The following is an 18765-nucleotide window of genomic DNA, read 5'->3' as shown; positions in this document are numbered from 1 at the left end:
CTGGAACAACTGTTAAGACAAACCTTACTGAAACACTCACGCCAGCTTTTTGTCAATAATGTTGAAATGGTGAGTAGTAAATAAAGCCTCCCCAAATAGAGCAAGTATATCTGCTTTCAAAGTGTTTTACAAGAGATGTATTCAATAAATAGTTTTGAATAAAACCTAAATCAATCAGATAGATTATAAAAGTATTGCACTATAATCCCAAAGATAATACACCTCATATATATATATATATATATATATATATATATATCTTAGTTTTCATGATTAAATTCAAGCAGGCTTTTAAAAACATAACATTGAAGACATCTTAAAATGATTTCTGAAGAATATTTGTGTGAAATAAATATTCATTAATAAATAACTATACCTTATATACTGTCTCTCCTTTATTCTTACATTGATGATTACTCATCTCTCTGCTCTTAAAGGATAAGTAAACCTACAGGCAAATAATTTCTCTTTGCCTACATAATTAGGTCAAGAATGAAAGGGTCATGAAATTTTGTAACATGGAAAGAAAATTTATATCACCATGAGAATTACTGTTCTTCTTTTAGTTCTTAAGGACACTGAAAGGGTATTTATGATATTTTGGTTATGGATCAGTGAAATAACATTTTTTGTTTGGAAAACAAATGCTCAGGTGCCAAAAAATGCTTAACTCATATAATATCGGAATAAAATATAAAAGTTAATTATTATACAAAATTAACCTCTTCTGGCACAACTAAACCCAACTGGCATGCATAGAAAATGATAGCTTTTAGCTTTAGTTTGTTCCTGAATATGCAGAGCAATGAAAACAAGTGAGGAAACAACATACACACAGTGTGTTGCCTGACAGGTATAATAAACCTAACTATCACCTCCCACAAAAAATAAGTACCACCTGGATACTTTGTATAATCCCTCATTAAATATATGTGGTAACCCATAATATAGATTTTATTTCTTCAGACCCCACTTAGCATTATGTAGGTTTAATTTAACAAAGCTCAGTGGGATCCTCAAATGTTTAATTTGTGCTATCAGAAATTAGAACACAAATTAAGTGTGATAATAGCTTTTAAAGAAAATTTGACAGAATCAAAGAGGAAATGTAACATCATTTAATCAGTGAATTAAACATTTAAAATTTAAAATAAAATCACTAATTTTAGAGTTGAAAGGGAATTTAGAAATCCCTGAAGCCAACTTTCCCATTGAAATAACTAAAGACCAGAAGATTAATTCACTTCATCCAGATCACATAATAACACTGTGCATTTCCTTTTATACTAAGGTAGTAACAATCAAGAAGCCAATTATAGAGAAAGGAGTCCCTTCAGATTCATCATAGTAGTCAAGGCTTGCTATACATGTGTTGGCTCATTTAATCTTCAGAGAAGCTCCACATGTTATGCATTATCTCCATTTAATAGATGAGAAAATTCATTCAGGTTTTAAGTAGCCTGTATTACACTAAGTGGTGGTGTAAATATTTGATCCATGTGTCTGACTACAAATCCCAAACTCTTTCATCTTGCCTTCCTGACTGCTGTAAGAAGCTTTTGGTTTACAATTATCTGGTTTTGTTTTGTTTTGTTGTGTTTTTATTGTTATTATTTTTCCTCCTGATGTCTTATTTGGTTCCCCTATATTATTCCTCCAAAAGTGAAATCATCTGATATTTTTCTTTTTCCTTCTGACTTCTTTCACTGAGCATATTTCCTTCTAGTTTCATCCATGTTGCTTTGAATTGCATGAGTTTATCTTTTTTGATTGCTGAATAGTATTCCAGAGACATCCTGCGGCGGGGGGGGAGGAGGCAGAGAGGTGAGAGGGAGGGAAGGAGGTGCACAGGGGACTTTGGTGATGGTACATGGGTGCATTAGTGAAGGAAATTCTATGGGAATTACACCTGGGGGCAGGGAAGAAAGCAAACATTGTTTAAAAATGAACAAGGATTTAAAAATTATATGAATAAAAAAACAAAATGAATAAAAAAAAGCTTTGGGGATTTTTGTTTTTTTCAAACTAAAGTAACATTTATGAATGACTTGATGCTGACAACCCACACTACACATATAATGGTTAAAAAACTTAGTGTCATCAGAGTAAATTTTAAATGAAAAACCTCTAATAGGAAATTCAATGTGACTCAAAGTAAGATATTTCTAATCTGAAGGTAGGCATCTATTAGCTATTTAGCTAATAGGTTAGCTGTTTCTTCCTTTTACTAAAAGTATTGAAGGGAATTGTTGTAGATGATGTTATGCAGAGTTTTAAAATATTCTCATCAGCAAATATGTATTAGAATATAATTTAAAAAAGTGAAGTATTCATTTGGCGCAAACCGAGATTTTTTTGTGTGTGTGGGGTTAATAACCTTCTAGGAATGTAGACATATTCCCAGTTTGCTTAAAAGGAAAAGGAATCAGTGAGAAGTATCTGTGTGTTATGTGACCAGAGAATAGAAATAGGGAAATGAAGCGGCTTTCCCAGGCTTTATCAAAGTTCAGTCTCCTGGACTGGGCCTGAAGCCTCAGGGATGAAGGGGTGAGGGTGGTGGATCGCTAAGGAAGGTATTCTAAACTGATTCACACTGAGGTGAGAACTGCAGGAAAGACAGAGAAATTTCTGCATCTCGGTTTATGAGTTTCAGAAGACAGTACCCGAACAAGGTGAAAACTGATCAAAGGAGAGACAGCAAAGCTTTGGTAGATATGGCGGAGCTGAGTGTTCATGACAGGGGTGCAGTGATGAGCTCTGGCACTCAACTGACTGAAACTTATACCATGTACATGTAAGACACCCACAGGAACCTCCAAAAATATACTGTGAACTTTTAAAGGGCTGAGGTCTGCTATAAAAAAGCAGAAGAAATATATTCAAAGAAATCTGGGCAAAATGCTAAGATAAATTTACTTGGTGAGATTGGTGAGAGTCAAATCTAAATAATATTATAAAATATAGTTTTTATGCCACAGATTATTAAAACTGAAATGGCATAAATAAGTTGTATTGTCCAAAGTCATTTGACTTCAGATGAGTAAACCGAGGTCGAGAGAAATTATTTCTTTCTAAGGATCACACAACTAAATACAATAAAGACAAAGTTTGTGAGCATCACTTTCCAATGAATCATACTACAGCTGGTTCTCACTAATGGTCTGTTTCATTTATTTAAAATAGCTTTGCATTTAGCATCGAAGGGGTTCTTTAAATTTCTGAGAAGTGAGAATTTTTTTAATAGAATGTGGGCTTTACAATTTTAGAAATACTAGTTATTGTAAATACCAAATGTTTCCCTGACTAAATCTTTGAAAATGCTCTGATATAAAAAGTTCTTTCTGAAATAACTTCTTTGTAATGCCAGAAAGGGCACCTGAGGACAAATTTTCTTTCATACACCATTCATTTAATGTATTTACATTTAAAGTGCTAGTACAGAGTTTTGATTACAAAACAAAAAGCTGAAATTAAATGTGTCAATGCCTTCAAAATATGTCCAGTTAAATCTTGCTGCTGCCTCTGATTTTTTTTATACTTTCAGAATGAAATGGTTTAATGTTAGAAAGAGGAATGCCACATGCTAGCTCAGAAATTAATGATAATTTAAAATTAAGTAACATATGCTAATGTGTAGTGAAATATTGAACTGAGAAGACTGACCAGTATGCACCATATTTATGTGTCTGTGAATTTGTATATATGGATACATATGTATATATATGTATGTAAGTGTGGGTATATATGTTTATATAGTGTATATATTTATACTTCCTCTGTATTTTATAATGAGCAAAGACCATCTTCTTATCAGTATTATAAGACGAGTAGAATTTTGAGTTCTAATTTTAGCTCACTTTCAATTTTTTTTTTTTACTTTTTTTTAAGATTTATTTATTTATTTATACAAGCATTGGGTAGAGTCAGAAGCGCGGGAGGGTAAGAAAATTCACCAGAGTCAGAGCGGAGAGCAAAGCAGGCAGAATGACGAAGTACACTGCTGAGGGGAGCAGCAGGCACGGCAGGAGAGGTCTGCGCGCCATGTGGGACCCTCGCCCGGTGGCCAGGAATAGAACCGGCTGTAGAGGTTGCAGGCAGCTTCGCAAGCCAGCGCTCAACCGCTGCGCCACCGGAGAGGCCCACACTTTCTAATTGTTTTGTCATCCTGCGTGATTTAGTATCTATCTTTATTTCTAGAAAAGTGCATATGTGGTCTTCCTAATCTCAAAAATACAGTGCCGTAGATACTGATTTACAAACAATCAATGACTTATTGATGTCCAAGACAATATGTACTGATAATATCTTGTAGAGATTACGAGCTGTTTTAAGTAACCAGGGAATAGCAGGTATATTTTTTCCTACTGCAAATATTTACCTCATAGATGAGTCGTTGTACTGATAATCAAATAAAGCAATGTGTAGCTTACTTTAGATTAAAATTCCATTGAGATGTAAGTTGTTGATGTTGCTCTTGTAGCTTTTGAAACTACTCCCTGAAAGCAATCACTTCCATAAGTATGATAATGGTTTCCAATTAAATAGTAGTTCTCAGAGGGTGAATCAGATGCTACTCTTATTTCATACTCAAATACTCCATGAGTTGCTGATAACTTGACCACACTTTATTATGACTGAGAGCTGTTATTCTTATCAGATCAACTTTGTGGTCACTTCTTTCCCCCTGAATCCAAATCCCAAAATACTATATTGGTTTTTAATTTCAAAACTGAATTTTAGGATACATAACTAATAATTTTATTCTAAAATAAAAACAAAGAACAAGGGCAAAGATAGACTCCTCTAAAAAGTACTTACAGGGGGCTAGAAGGGAGAGGGAGAGGAAGAAGTTATATGATCTTTCTTATTGTACTTACTGGCTCAAAAAAGAGCCAATAAGAACTGTCCTCACAGAATTCCAAACTGGCTATGGTCTGTGTTCTTCTCTCAACTGGTCAATAAATAATACATCAAGTAACAAGAATCAAAGCCATCAATGTCATTGTACAGACAGATGGTATGCTCTGCCCATTTGTCTGAGGGTATTGAACTCATTTTCTCAGCACTCTTATGTCTTGCCTGTCTTGACTGGTGGTTTTATTATGTAGTACAAATTTCTATCTGACAATGTATCAGCACCCTCTTCATACTTCATGTTTATACCCAACAGCCTGTTTTATCATCATTTGGACAATTTAAAAGACAGTACATGCACACACATATCATTGCTTCCCATTCTCTATGGTATGTTGTACTCATATTTTCTAAAAGTAACCGCTTATTATCTTAGTATAGTCCCAATAAGCCAGCCTGATTATCTTTAATTAATTCTTCACATATTCTTAATAAAATATATCTGATCACAATCTTCGAAATAGCAAATGAGAGATATGAGAAGTCTCTCTACTGTAGGAAATAGGAAAACTTAAATTCTCTGAAGGGATATTACCTGGTAGAGGAATATAGCTTTAATTTACTCTGAACTCTCAACACACTATCACTCTTCTGTGTCCCTTGTATTCTTTAAGGTTTTATTCCTGTGTGCTCACTTTGTCTCATTTACCAGTCTATGGGGAGAACAAACACTACTATCATTTGGGTTATCCCACATAATACCTAGCAGACCATTACATATATTAATTATTTGATAAGTATGAACTTTAATTTTGATGCTTAGTGAGTTCATGAATAAAACAACTCTTTATGTTGGACTTATAACAGTAGGGTATGAAATTATGTAGTAAACTCTATTAAATAAACAACTCAGTTTAACCATCAAATTTCCACTCGAAATAACTGTTATATAAGGCACCACCTATGAAGTTTACTAAGCAATACCTTAGTGCCAAGAATTAGTTAAGCTGCCTTCGACAAGTGAGCAATTTTATCACTTCCCATTCATACTATCAGTGGCAATATAATATTCAAGAGAGGAAAACATAAAACATGTTTGAATATTGTAATGAATTAGATTACAATAACACCAAATTAAGCCTATTTTCATTTTGATATTATGAAAAAGCAGCAGGAGGTATGACTAGATAAACTCCTTATGTTACAATCAGCTGGAGTGAATGCTCCCTAGGAATGAATTAAAAAACATTTGGGTCATGTCCTTACATTTAAAACAGTGTGGCTCCAAGACAGGCTTTTACAATTCACTTTACTTGGGCTGCCAAAGCGAGATTAAGGAAAGCTCCTCCATTTCTTGGCTGTTCATTGTTTTCTTATGCAGAAGATTTTTTCTCCTACATACAGGCCATAAAATATATGTGACATACGGTGACACTAGGCAAACATAAGACTGATTTGTCTCAACAAGTCCCTATAAGTTGTCCAAGACAAGTGTCATATAAATGTGGGGATTATCTACCTCCCTAGCCACTTCAGAATGAACTAAAAATCCTATACCCTGGGACCTCCCTGGTGGCACAGGGGGTTGGGACGCAGCATTATGAAGCTGTCCGCAGCCACTGCAGCATGAGTTGATCGATCCCTGGCCAGGGAGGTGACCCACCTGGCATAGCAGACCTCTCCTGACTAGTCCAGCGCTCCCCTCAGCAGTGTATTTCACTCAGTCTGCCTGTTCTGCTGCTCACTTTGTCTCTGGTGTATCCTCTCACCCCCTGCACCTCTGGCCTATACCCCAGTTCTCATATGCATAATAAATCTTTAAAAAATAATAAAAAATAAAAAAACCCACAACAGCCCTACCTCCTTACTGTTAACACATAGTCATGATTGTTTTGTTCTACTTTAATAATGCTAATTAATTTAATGTTTGTTTAGCAGCCTAGAAGAGGTAGTATACCTCCTAAAAAGTTTCAGGCCAACACTAAAGATTTATAGTTAGGTTATAAGAGAAAAATGTCACTTCTAAAATATTAGACTCCCTACTCAGAATGGCATCCTAGAACAAGAAGGGAGGTGAAGAAACACCTAAATAAAACTGAATAAACTCCAAAAGTCCTTCAATCATTTATACTACTAATATTAAGCATTTCTCCACTCTTAGTCAGGTCTAGTGGAAGCTGAAATATATGGCTTTATAATGGAACAGCTACTTTCCTTGCTAAGATTCCGACTTCTCCTTACATTGTGGTGTTCAAAATCTATTTTTGTAGCTGGTTCACTACACTTTATTTCATAACAATTGGCATACTGGTGCCTGGATATAGCCATGTTATAAAGTCAGTCATACATTATCCTATCATTAATTGCCAGGGTTATACATCCTGTGTTTCATTAAGGATTTGATTTTCTCTAGTAAAATGCACTTTCTTGTTACAGCTCCACAAGAGCATTCACCGAAGCTAAAAAGGGCTGGGAACTGTGAGGTTCAATAGGAAGCCAGTCACAAGACAAGAGCATTTTATTTTAATGCGTTTCTTCTCAGTGAATGACTTCTGGATTTTTCTCAAGACCAAATTCTGGACTGAAGAAGCAAAAGAGGTTATTTTCCTGATGAAAAACAAATTTTAAAATCATTGTTCAAATAGATTGTAAAGTAAACATTCCTGGTACCTATAGGATAACCCATATCTTCTATTAAAACAAGCAATTTGTTTTAATTGCTTAGCTTATATTGCATATAAACTAAGTTATATGTTATATCATAGCATAATTTATATTTGCAGGTTTGAAGAGTTCTACTAGGATATATCATTGATTTTGATACATCATCAAAAATGGGTTATACAGGGCCTCCCTGGTGGCGTAGCGGTTGAGCCCTGGGCTGTGAAGCTGCCCACAGCCTCTGCAGCACCAGTTAGATCCCCTGCCGCGGGCAAGGGTCCCAAATAGCCAAATAGCATGCAGACCTCTCCTGCCGTGCTCGCTGCTCCCCTCAGCAGTGTACTTCGTCAGTCTGCCTGTTCAGCTGCTCGCCTCTGGCTCTGGTGAATTCTTTCACCCTCCCGCACTTCTGACTATACCCAGTGGTTGTATAAATAAATTTAAAAAATGGGTTATACATTAATAGGATACTTTGGGTATACTGGAAATTATTTGGATATGAGTGGGTTTCATAACAAAGTCCAAAATTCACTTGTATATAGGAAATTCATTTTACCAACAAAGACAACACAGACTTAAAGGTTGGAAGTTGATTCCACACACAAAGACAATCTAAAAAAAGTAAGAACAGATATACTGCATAAAATAGATTTTCATTTACAAAAAGTAATAAGAAATACAGACAGATATTACATTACGGGTCTATACTACAAGAAGAAATAAGTTATAAATATATATTTATGAAATATTTCACCAGTATAAGGCAACTATTAATAAATTTAAGGAAAGATATTAACAACAACACAATAATACAGATAATCTGAATACTCCACTTACAGTTATGGGCAGAAGAACAAAGCAGAATAAAAAAGAAAACAACAGCCTTACATGAGGAGTTAGAAAAAATATGATTAACAGATATCTACAAAACGATCTACCCCCAAACTGTTGTACCTACAGTTTTTTAAGTGTACATGGAACATTTTTAATAATAGAACAATATGTTGGGATGAAAGTTAATTATCAATAAAACTGCAAACACTGTAATCATACCCAGTACTCTTCCTGGACATAATGTCATATATATGGAAATCAAATAATTTTTTAAATGGAAATACCATAAATACATGGAAATTAAACAATGTACTGCTTAGTAGCTATTAGGCTAAAGAGGAAAATTAATCAGCAATCAAAAAATAATTTGAAACTAATGAAAACAAGGATATAATCTATTAGAATTATTAGGGTGCAACAAAATTAGTCAATAAAAGGAAGATAATTACAATACTGGCCTACATTAAGGATTAAGAAAAATCCAAAATAAACAACTTAACATTACATCTAAAGTCATTTGAAAAAAGGGGACAAACAATAACTAAATTTAGAAGTAAGGAACCAATAAAAATAAAAGCAGAAATAAATAAAATAGAAATAAAAAAGACCACACAACAGACCAATGAAACTAAGTTTGTTCTTCAAGAAGATAAACAAAATTGATAAATCTCTAGTTGGGCAAACAAAGAAAAGAAAATATTAGGGCCTCCCTGGTGGCGCAGCGGTTGAGCGCTGGGTTGTGAAGCTACCCGCAGCCTCTGCAGCACCTTTCGATCCCTGATCCCTGGCTGCTCCCCGGCCACCCGAGGAGTATCCCACATGTGCGCAGACCTCTCCTGCTGCCCGCTGCTCCCCTCAGCAGGGTACTTCGGTCCTTCTGCCTGCTCTGTTCCCCGCTCTGGCTCTGGTGAATTCTCTCATCCTCCAGCGCTTCTGACTGTACCCAGTGCTTGTATAAATAAATAAAAATAAATCTTAAAAAAAAGAAAATATTAATAAGCAGAATTAGAAATGTAAACAAAAAAATTACCACAAATAGCATAGAAATACAGAGGATAATAAGAGATTACTAAGAACAACGATACACCAATAAATTCAAAAACCTTGAAGACATGGATGAATTTGTATAATATGTGAACAAATAATATCATTTACGAAGACTAAATTAAAAATAAACAAGAGTTTATAAGTTGATCATAACTGTGGAAATTGAAATAATAAAATGTCTTCTGAAAAATAAAAGCTCAGGGCCAGACAGCTTTACAAGCAAATTCTATCGAATCTTTAGAGAGATTATGTTTTCTCAAATTAAGAAAATAATTCCATTTACCACAGCTTCAAAAAGAATGAAATGCAAGGAATCAACATAAGCAAGGAGAGAAAAAATTTATACAATGAATATAATATGATATTAATGTGATAGAAGGAAATTCTATGATCATGGATGGGGAGAGTCAATAATCATAATAAATAATAATAAAATAATAATAAAAACTCATCATAAATAATCTACCAATGCAATCCCCATTAAAATACTAGCAATATTATTCAAAAAAATTCAACCAAAAATATCAAAATTTATATGGAAGAAAAAAAGCCTCAAATAGAAAAAACAATCTTGAGACAAAAAGCAAAGAAATGGAGACACTGTATCCTTTTGACTTTGAAATATATTACAAAGCAATAGTAACTGAAACAATATGGTAGTGGAAAAAAATAGACACATGAGTCAATGGAAGAGAATCAAAACTACAGAAATAAATCCATACACATATAAATATTTAATCCAGGAAAAAGGAACCACAATCATACAATAGAGAAGGGAAAATCTCCTTAACAAATGGTGCTGGGAAAACTGGACAGCCACATGTTAAAGGATAAAGTTGGATTGCTAAATCATGAATAAAATAAATTCTAAATGAACTAAAGACTTAGACATAAGAACTGCAGCAATAAAACATATAGGGGAAAAAAACTGTAACATTGGTGATATGTTTCATGACATCAATGATAAAGATCATTTTTAAGATATGACCCATATAGCAAGAGAAGTAAAAAAACAAACAATTGGGATTACTTCAAATTAAAACTTTACACAGCAAAGGAAATATAAATTGATTAAAAAGACATCCTATTTAACAGGCGAGTTTATGCACATATTACACACAACACAAGGGGTAACATCCAAGATATTAAAAAAAACAGTTTAACAACAACAAAACAAACAAACCCATAAATAAATGGATAGCAGATCTGAATAGACAATTCCCTAAAGAGGATATCCAGAAGATCAACAGAAATGCTTACACTTTTAATTAGGTATATGTTGGCCAAAACCAAAAGAAGACATCATGTCACACTCACAAAAAATGGCATAGGGCCGCCCCGGGGGTGCAGTGGGTTGAGCACCATGCTGTTAGGCTGTCCACAGCCTCTGCAGCACAGGTTCGATTCCTGGCCAGCCAGGAAGAGACCCACATGGTGCAGCAGACCTATCCTGCCTCACCCACTGCTCCCCTCAGCACTATCTTCAGTCCGTCTGCCTGTTCTGCTTCCAGCTCTGTCTCTGGTTAATTCTCTCACTCTCCTATGCCTCTGACTGTACCCCAGTTCTTGTATAAATAAATAAATATTTTGAAAAATGGCATATATTAAAAAAATGCAAACAATAATACTGGAGAGGATGGAAAAAAAAGGAACTCTATTACCCTGTTGGGTGTAAAAGTAAACTGGTACATTCATTTTGGAAAACAATCTAGATTTAGTTTAACAAACTAAAAATGGAAATATTGTATAATTCAGAAATTCCACTCTTGGGAATCTATCTGAAGAACATGAAACCATCAACTCAAAATATTATATGCTCTACAATGTTTACTGCAATGTTGTTTATAACATCCAGAACATGGAAACAATGCAAGTGCACAAAGATAGATGATTGGATCAAGAAAAAGAGATATGTCTATACAATGGAACTCTAGTCAATCCTAAGGAAAGAAATGTTGCCATTCATAGCAAAATGGAAGGAGTTCAAGGGACTTATATATAAAAAAGCACATCTAAATGATACATACAAACATTGGATGCTTAAATAGAAGATAATTCAACAAAGTAAACTATTTACAAAAGTAGCAGACAGTAGTAATAAACCAAGTGGAGGCTTTAGAGGTTAAGAGTGAAAGGAGAGCAAGACAGGGTCAAGGGAAATAAGGGATGGTATATAATTTGTATATATGTATTTGTATAAGTACATAAACAAAAAAACATTACTCTTATTTTCAAGAAAAAAATATTGCAGGATAATACTGAACTTTTTTTTAAAGATTTATTTATTATGCATACAAGAGATGTGGGGGCTGTTCTGGACCCTCTCCCTGGACCCCCACCCTGCTGTTTGCCTCATATCTATGATTTGCTGCAAGTTTTGTCCTCTGCCAGATCCTGTGTTTGGTTTCCCTATATTTCAACTACAGCTGAAACCATCTGATATTTTTCTTTTTCCTTCTGACTTATTTCACTGAGCATAATCCCTTCCAGCCCCATCTATGTTGCTGCAAATGGCATGAGTTTATACCATATCTTCTTGATCCATTCTTCTGTCTGGGAGCATCTGGGTTGTTTCCATATCTCAAATATTGTAAATAGCACTGCAGTAAACATAGGAGTGCAGGTTTGCTTTCTAATTAGTGTTTTTGTGTACTTTAGGTAGTATCCTACAAAGGAGGGGAATTTCTAGGTCATGTGAGAGATCCATTCTTAGTATTTTGAGTATTTGAGGGTCTTATGATTGGACCTGTTTGCATCTCCACCATCAGTTTAAGAGGGTTCCTTTTTCTCCAAAACCTCAACAACATTTGTTTGTGATGAGGTTTTTTTTTTTTTTTTAAGTAATTCATTTGTTTTAAGATTTATTTTATTTATTTATACATACAAGAACTGGGGTATAGGCCAGAAGTGCAAGGGGTGAGAGGATTCACTAGCTACAGAGTGGGGAACAGAATAGGAGGATCTACTGAAATACACTGCTGAGGGCAGCAGCAGGTGAGACAGGAGAGGTCTGCTGGGCCATGTGGGATAGCTCGCTGGACAGGGACTGAACTCATGCTGCAGTGGCTGGAGATAGCTTGATAGTACTGAGACTTAATTATTAACCCTTGCACCACCAGGTAGGCCCAGTTGCAGTTGTTTTTGTTTTTTTTTTTTTTAATATGAGCTATATTTACCAGTGTGAAATGGTATCTCATTGTGGTTGTGATTTGCATTTCCCTGATTGTAAGTAATGTTGAACATTTTTTATATACCTGTGGGTCATTTGTATTTCTTCTTTGTAAAAAGTATCTTTTCAGCTCTTCTTCCCATCTAGTTATTTCATACATATAGTAATATCCATTTAGCTATATTTTTCTTTTTATATAGTTATGGTCATATAATACATTCTACTCTGCAATGTTTTTAAGACTAATTAACTTATCCATTCAACAAATAATTACTGAGTGTCTTCAATGATCCAGGCACTATTTTTTTTTAAAGATTTTATTTATTTATTTATACAAGCACTGGGTACAGTCAGAAGCACGGGAGGGTGAGAGAATTCACCAGAGTCAGAGGGGAGAACAGAGCAGACAGAATGACTAAGTACACTCTTAAGGAGAGCAGCAGGCGTCAGGAGAGGTCTGCGCATCATGTGGGACCCTCGCCCGGTGGCCAGGGATCGAACCGGTGCTGCAGAGACTGCGGGCAGCTTCACAACCCAGAGCTCAACCGCTGCGCCACTGGGGAGGCCCGATCCAGGCACTATTTTAGCCTGCCTATTAAAATATAAGGGTGAAGAAGAAAAGGATCTCATAAGAAGTTACACTATTTTCTTCAATGTCTCACAACACATATACATTTATTATTTTTCCTATTGACAAAAACAATACATATTCACCAAATAAAATTTGGAAAAGTACAGAAAATCACACAGAAGAAATGCAATATACTTCAGGACTATTTTGATATTCTTTTCATTTTCCCTCATGATTTTCTGTATTTTACTAAGTGCATTATCTCTTTGGACATAGTCTATAAACTCTTCATTCCTTAGTATTGGCTTAGTATCCACATCAGAATAATCTAGGTTTTGAAATTTGCTTCAACCATAGCTTAGTTCTCTCTCTCTTTTTTTAAAGATTTATTTATTTATTTATACAAGCACTGGGTACAGTCAGAAGTGCGGGAGGGTGAGAGAATTCACCAGAGCCAGAGTGGGGAACAGAACAGGCAGAAGGACTGAAGTACACTGCTGAGGGGAGCAGTGGGCGGCAGGGGAGGTCTGAGCACCATGTGGGACCCTTGCCCAGCAGCCGGGGATCGAACCGGCGCTGCAGAGGCTGCAGGCAGCTTCGCAACCCTCCGCTCAACCATTGCGCCAACGGGGAGGACCCATAGCTTAGTTCTCAATGGCTGAGATAATTTGTTCCTTATCAAGGCTCATATGCTCAGGATCATGTGCATGTGCTTCAGCCCAACTTTCTTGATCTCTCCTTTAATATAAATTAACATCAAGTATCCAATGGCTACATTGAATTTATCTCTACCCTTCAGTGGAAACAACAAAAGAAACTCCAAATGTGAGGGTTCTGTGTTATTATATAGTTCTGTTAATTTAACCCCCAGTGTAAGCAAATGGAAGGGGTGGTGGTTGTAGTTCTTTGAGGAAAACAGGCAGATCAGAGATCTTGAAGGATGTCTTGTTAGATTCTAAAACTGTCATCAAGTTGGCAGTGCCATTCATGAGCAAGAAGAAATAGAAAACTTAAACCAAAGCATGAAAGCTTTAAATAAAATCAAAAGTCCTGAAAGCATGTAGTTTTTACCACAGAACTACTGCACAGCCTGGAGAAATAAAGAGAAGCACCAGGGAACTGATTAAATAGAACTGTAGTGACAGTAAGCCAGAAAATACGTTTTCTCTTCAAAGGCAGAGTGTCTGATGCCCTGCATGATACAGCACAATGCCATACACCTCAAAGACACCAATTTAAAACCAAGCAGGGTCAGTTGTCAGCACAGAAGACTTTTGTGCCCAATAGTGTTTTTATTAACCCATGTGAAATGTTTCAAAGTTTTGAACCTAGTTGTTAGGTTGTATGACTAGAAAACTATTCAACTTGCTCTAATTAAAACCTCTAATAAGCCATATCTAGGGCCTACCCAGTGGTGCAGCAGGTTGAACAAAGTGCTGCGAAGCTGTCCACAGCCTCTGCAGTGCCGGTTCGATTCCCAGCCCTCCAGGGAGATTCCCACATGGAGCGGCAGACCTCTCCTATGGGGCTCGCTGCTCCCCTCAGCAGTCCTTCTGCCTGTTCTGCTCCCTGCTCTGTCTCTGGTGAATTCTCTCACTTCCCACGCCTCTGACCTGTACCCTAGTGCTTGTATAAATAAATAAATCTTAAAAAAAAAAAAATAAGCCGGGCCTCCCCGGTGGCGCAGCGGTTGAGCGCTGGGTTTCGAAGCTGCCCGCGGACTCTGCGGCGCCGGTTCGATCCCCGGCTGCTCCCCGGCCACTGGAGGAGGGTCCCACATGGCGTGCAGACCTCTCCTGCCGCCCGCTGCTCCCCTCAGCAGTGTACTTCGGTCCTTCTGCCTGCTCTGCTCCCCGCTTTGGCTCTGGTGAATTCTCTCACCCTCCAGCGCTTCTGACTGTACCCAGTGCATGTATAAACAAAACAAACAAACAAACCAGCAAACAAATAAATAAAGCATGCCTCTATAAAAAAAAAAAATAAAAAAATAAGCCAATAATACAATAGACTAGGAAATAATGACACCATTCAATTTTGTAATTATAATAATAGTTACAGTAACTAAAACACCTTGTATTTGTGTAGCACTTTACTTTTTACAAAGCACTTCAATGTTTACTATTTACTTATTTTAACTATATGAAATTAACTAATTTATGAAGTATGTTTGCTTTTATTTTAAATATGGAAAACTGATGTTCAGATTTACTATGTAACCTGTACTTTGCACTTGTCACCTGAATCTAAATTCTAGCCACAGGCAGACTGAATCATGACACTAACCAACTTTCAAATCTACCACTCTTATCAGACAGCAAGTTGTCTTTTCTTAAGGATCCCTGTAACAACTCAGTTCTTTAGAAAAAGTAATGTCATCAATTGGACAATTTAGAGAATAAATAGTCCAGATATTCTTTCCTACTGTAGAAATATTAGAATAATTAGTCAAGCATGCTAAAATTATTCGCAGTAATAAAGTATCAATAACAGCAAATGCATATTGATTTATGACAGTCTATTTTTAAATCTCATAATACTCTAACAAAATGACCATTAATGCCCTACTTTTCATACAGAAACTCAGACATTAAAAGGTTAGGTAACTTGAATAAGCCCAGAGAAAAAGTGTAGAGGTGGAGTTTAATATCTATCAGTCTTATTTCCTGTACTCAATCATTACTTTTCACCAAGAGGATAAGAATCCAGCAGAATCATTAAGGAACGTTCTCTGAGGATGGTACAAGGAAAACAAGACTATAAAATGTGTATTACCTTTTTTAGTTCATCTTATCTGAGAAAATAAATAACATACTCTTAAGTATCATACTATTTCCCCAGGAAAGTTATCAAATAGTATACATTTTATAAATACAACTAATATAGTACACAGAGAACAAATTCAAGTGTGGTATCAATTTAACAGAAAATGTTCATTGACTTACTACTGAGTGTAAAATCTATGAGCTCTTTGGCCTTAGCAATATGAGGGGGTAAATACGAAAAAAAAAATAAATAAATGCACAGACATACCTGCAGCCTTGACAAGTCTTTAGAGGAAACAATGCAAGTCATAACAAAATGCAAATGAACTACAAATTTTGATAGATTTCCGTGGTTCTCAACCTTTAAAACCGGGAAACACCTCGGAGACAATATTAGCAAATTATTGGACTTTCACCCCCTGAGTTTCTGATTTAGAAAGTCTGAGAGGATACTGGAAATTTGTATTTCTAACAAGTTTCCAGGTCATCCTGATGTTTCTGGTCCAGAGACCACACTCTGAGAACTACTGTGATAGATGTTCAACAAAATTCTAAGAGAGCATAGAAAAAGTTATAAGTCTTCCAAAACAAAAGAAAATTTCATGGAGGGCTATCTTTGAAATAGATACTGAGAGATAATGTGCTTTAGTGTGAAAAGGAAACATAATCCTTCAGGCTCTTTCTTCTTTCATCTACTGTCACAGATCAAAATGAAAACCCCGGAACCATGTCTCCTTACCTGACAACTCAATGCACATTGATGTTTTCTTGACTTCAGCCAGGTTCCTGTCACTTCAGAAAGGAACAAAAAAAAAGTCTTAACAGTTTAAGCCTTATTTATTTCCTTCTTTATATGTTTCAAATAATTCAGACTCCTCTAAGACTATGTGCTTTGCTTTAACCAACTCACATTCTGAGGAGGATCAAGATTGTGAATAAGATGTTGGTCAAATTTTCTCTTGTATATTACTTTTATTGATTATAATGCCTGAAACAGTTATGAGTTCCAAAGTATTGTCCACTCTTACCCCAAGAGGGGAAAAAGAAATGGAAATATTTCTAAAAGCATTTCAACTGTGTGTTGGCACTGGAGAATAATCAAAAGAATAACACACTGACTCATAAGAATACTTTTAGACCTAATTCCTCTATTTTTTTTCACAATATAATCCTAAAGAAGTCATTTAAATTCTCACTGTTCTAACATTTGTATTTGTGAAATGGCAATATATTTGCCATGAGCTTCGTTAATACTTGAAAATGCTTCTAAAATCACTGGAGGGGGACTTCCTGGTGGCACAGCAGGTTGAATGTCATGCTGTAAAGCTGTCCGCAGCCTCTAGAGTGCTGGTTCCATCCTCCGGCTGGCGAGGATCCCACATGGCACGACAGACCTCTCCTTCCGCACCCACTGCTCCCCTCATTAGTGTACTTCCTCAGTCTGCCTGTTCTGCTCTCCGCTCTGGCTCTGGTGAATTCTCTCACCTTCCTGTGCTTCTGACTGTACCCCAGTTCTTGTATAAATATTTAAAAATAAATAAATAAAATAAAATCACTGGACAAAAATAATAAAATACTACTACTCCACATTGAACTTTGGAACTCAAGCTATAAAACAAGAAGAAACTACACTCAGCAATATGCCAGTTGAAAAGTCATTTCCTCACTACTAAGATTCTCACTATCATGACAAATGTAGACTGGACTGTGATATTGTCAAGTACTTTGCCATAATTTCTTTTGAAGTTTTTTTTTTTTTTCCCCACTTCTCTTGCAGATGGAACTACTAAAAGGAAGCTAGTTCAAACGCTATCTGTCAGTCTAACAATGAGAAAACTTTCTCCTTAAAGGGACAGGTAGTAAATACTTTTGATTTTTCAGGATACATGTGTTCACAGGTAATCATGTCATGTTTAAAACTGAGGAAAATGATCATAACTAATTATTGTCACTTTCAATTATCCCATAAAAAGTATCAGCATCCCTTTCCTGTTTTATTACTTTCCATATTATTTACATATAATATCCATATTATCTTACTACCCAATTGATCGGTCATAAATACTTAAGTAACTAATAAAATGACTTTTTAGTTAAAAAGTGGATTTTTTTAAAATAATACTATTGCTTTGATGTTGTGTTTAGCTTGCCAATATAATTTATTAAATCAAGCTAGTCAAATTCAGCAACCCAAACAGAATCCATTCTATTTCATTCACATATTCTATATTGCTTTCCCTGCTGCTTGTGTTTCCTCAGGAGTCTTTAGAGAATATATTATCCCTTCAATTGTGCAAATTGAAAACCTATTTTTGGCCATCCTACACTTTAGTCATTTAGGTTAGCCTACACTCCAGTTCCTTCTTTGTTTATTTAAAAAAGAAAGAGAGGGCCTCCCTGGTGATGCAAGGGAATTGAGCACAGCACTGTGAAGCTGTCTGCAGCCTCTGCAATGTGAGTTCGATCCCTGGCCAGAGAGCTACCCACATGGCTCAGCAGTGTACTTACGGTCTATCTGCCTGTTCTGTTCCCCGCTCTGTCTCTGGTGGATCCTCTCACCTCCCACACCTCTGGCCTGTACCCCAGTTCTTGTAGGGAGGGAGGTAGGGAGGAAGGGAGAGAGGGAAAGAGGGAGAGTGGGAGGGGAGGGAGGGAGGCTGGGAGGGGAGGGAGGGAGGGAGGAAGGAAGGAAGGAAGGAAGGAAGGAAGGAAGGAAGGAAGGAAGGAAGGGAGGAAGGAAGGAAGGGAGGAAGGGAGGAAGGAAGGAAGGAAGGAAGGGAGGAAGGGAGGAAGGGAGGGAGACTATAAATAAATCCCCACTCTCTCCTGAGTATAGTTACAGGACACTTACTAACACCTTTACACAT

At 36.2% G+C, this 18765-nt stretch overlaps 1 protein-coding gene across 1 annotated transcript in view; it reads right to left on the bottom strand.

Annotated features, from left to right (window-relative positions):
* Positions 1-18765, bottom strand: part of ZNF804B (zinc finger protein 804B) — an 800208-nt gene that overhangs the window by 609450 nt on the left and 171993 nt on the right. The window contains exon 4 of the mRNA XM_054692315.1: positions 16638-16690. The gene's annotated coding sequence lies outside the window, so the exon portion shown is untranslated. The remainder of the gene's footprint in view (positions 1-16637; positions 16691-18765) is intronic.

This window comes from Talpa occidentalis, unplaced genomic scaffold, assembly GCF_014898055.3.
Source record: "Talpa occidentalis isolate TD23 unplaced genomic scaffold, MPIMG_talOcc4v2.1, whole genome shotgun sequence".
Lineage (NCBI taxonomy): Eukaryota > Metazoa > Chordata > Mammalia > Eulipotyphla > Talpidae > Talpa > Talpa occidentalis.
The sequence above is the reverse complement of the archived record's forward strand: the minus strand, read 5'-3'. Positions and strand labels throughout refer to the sequence as shown.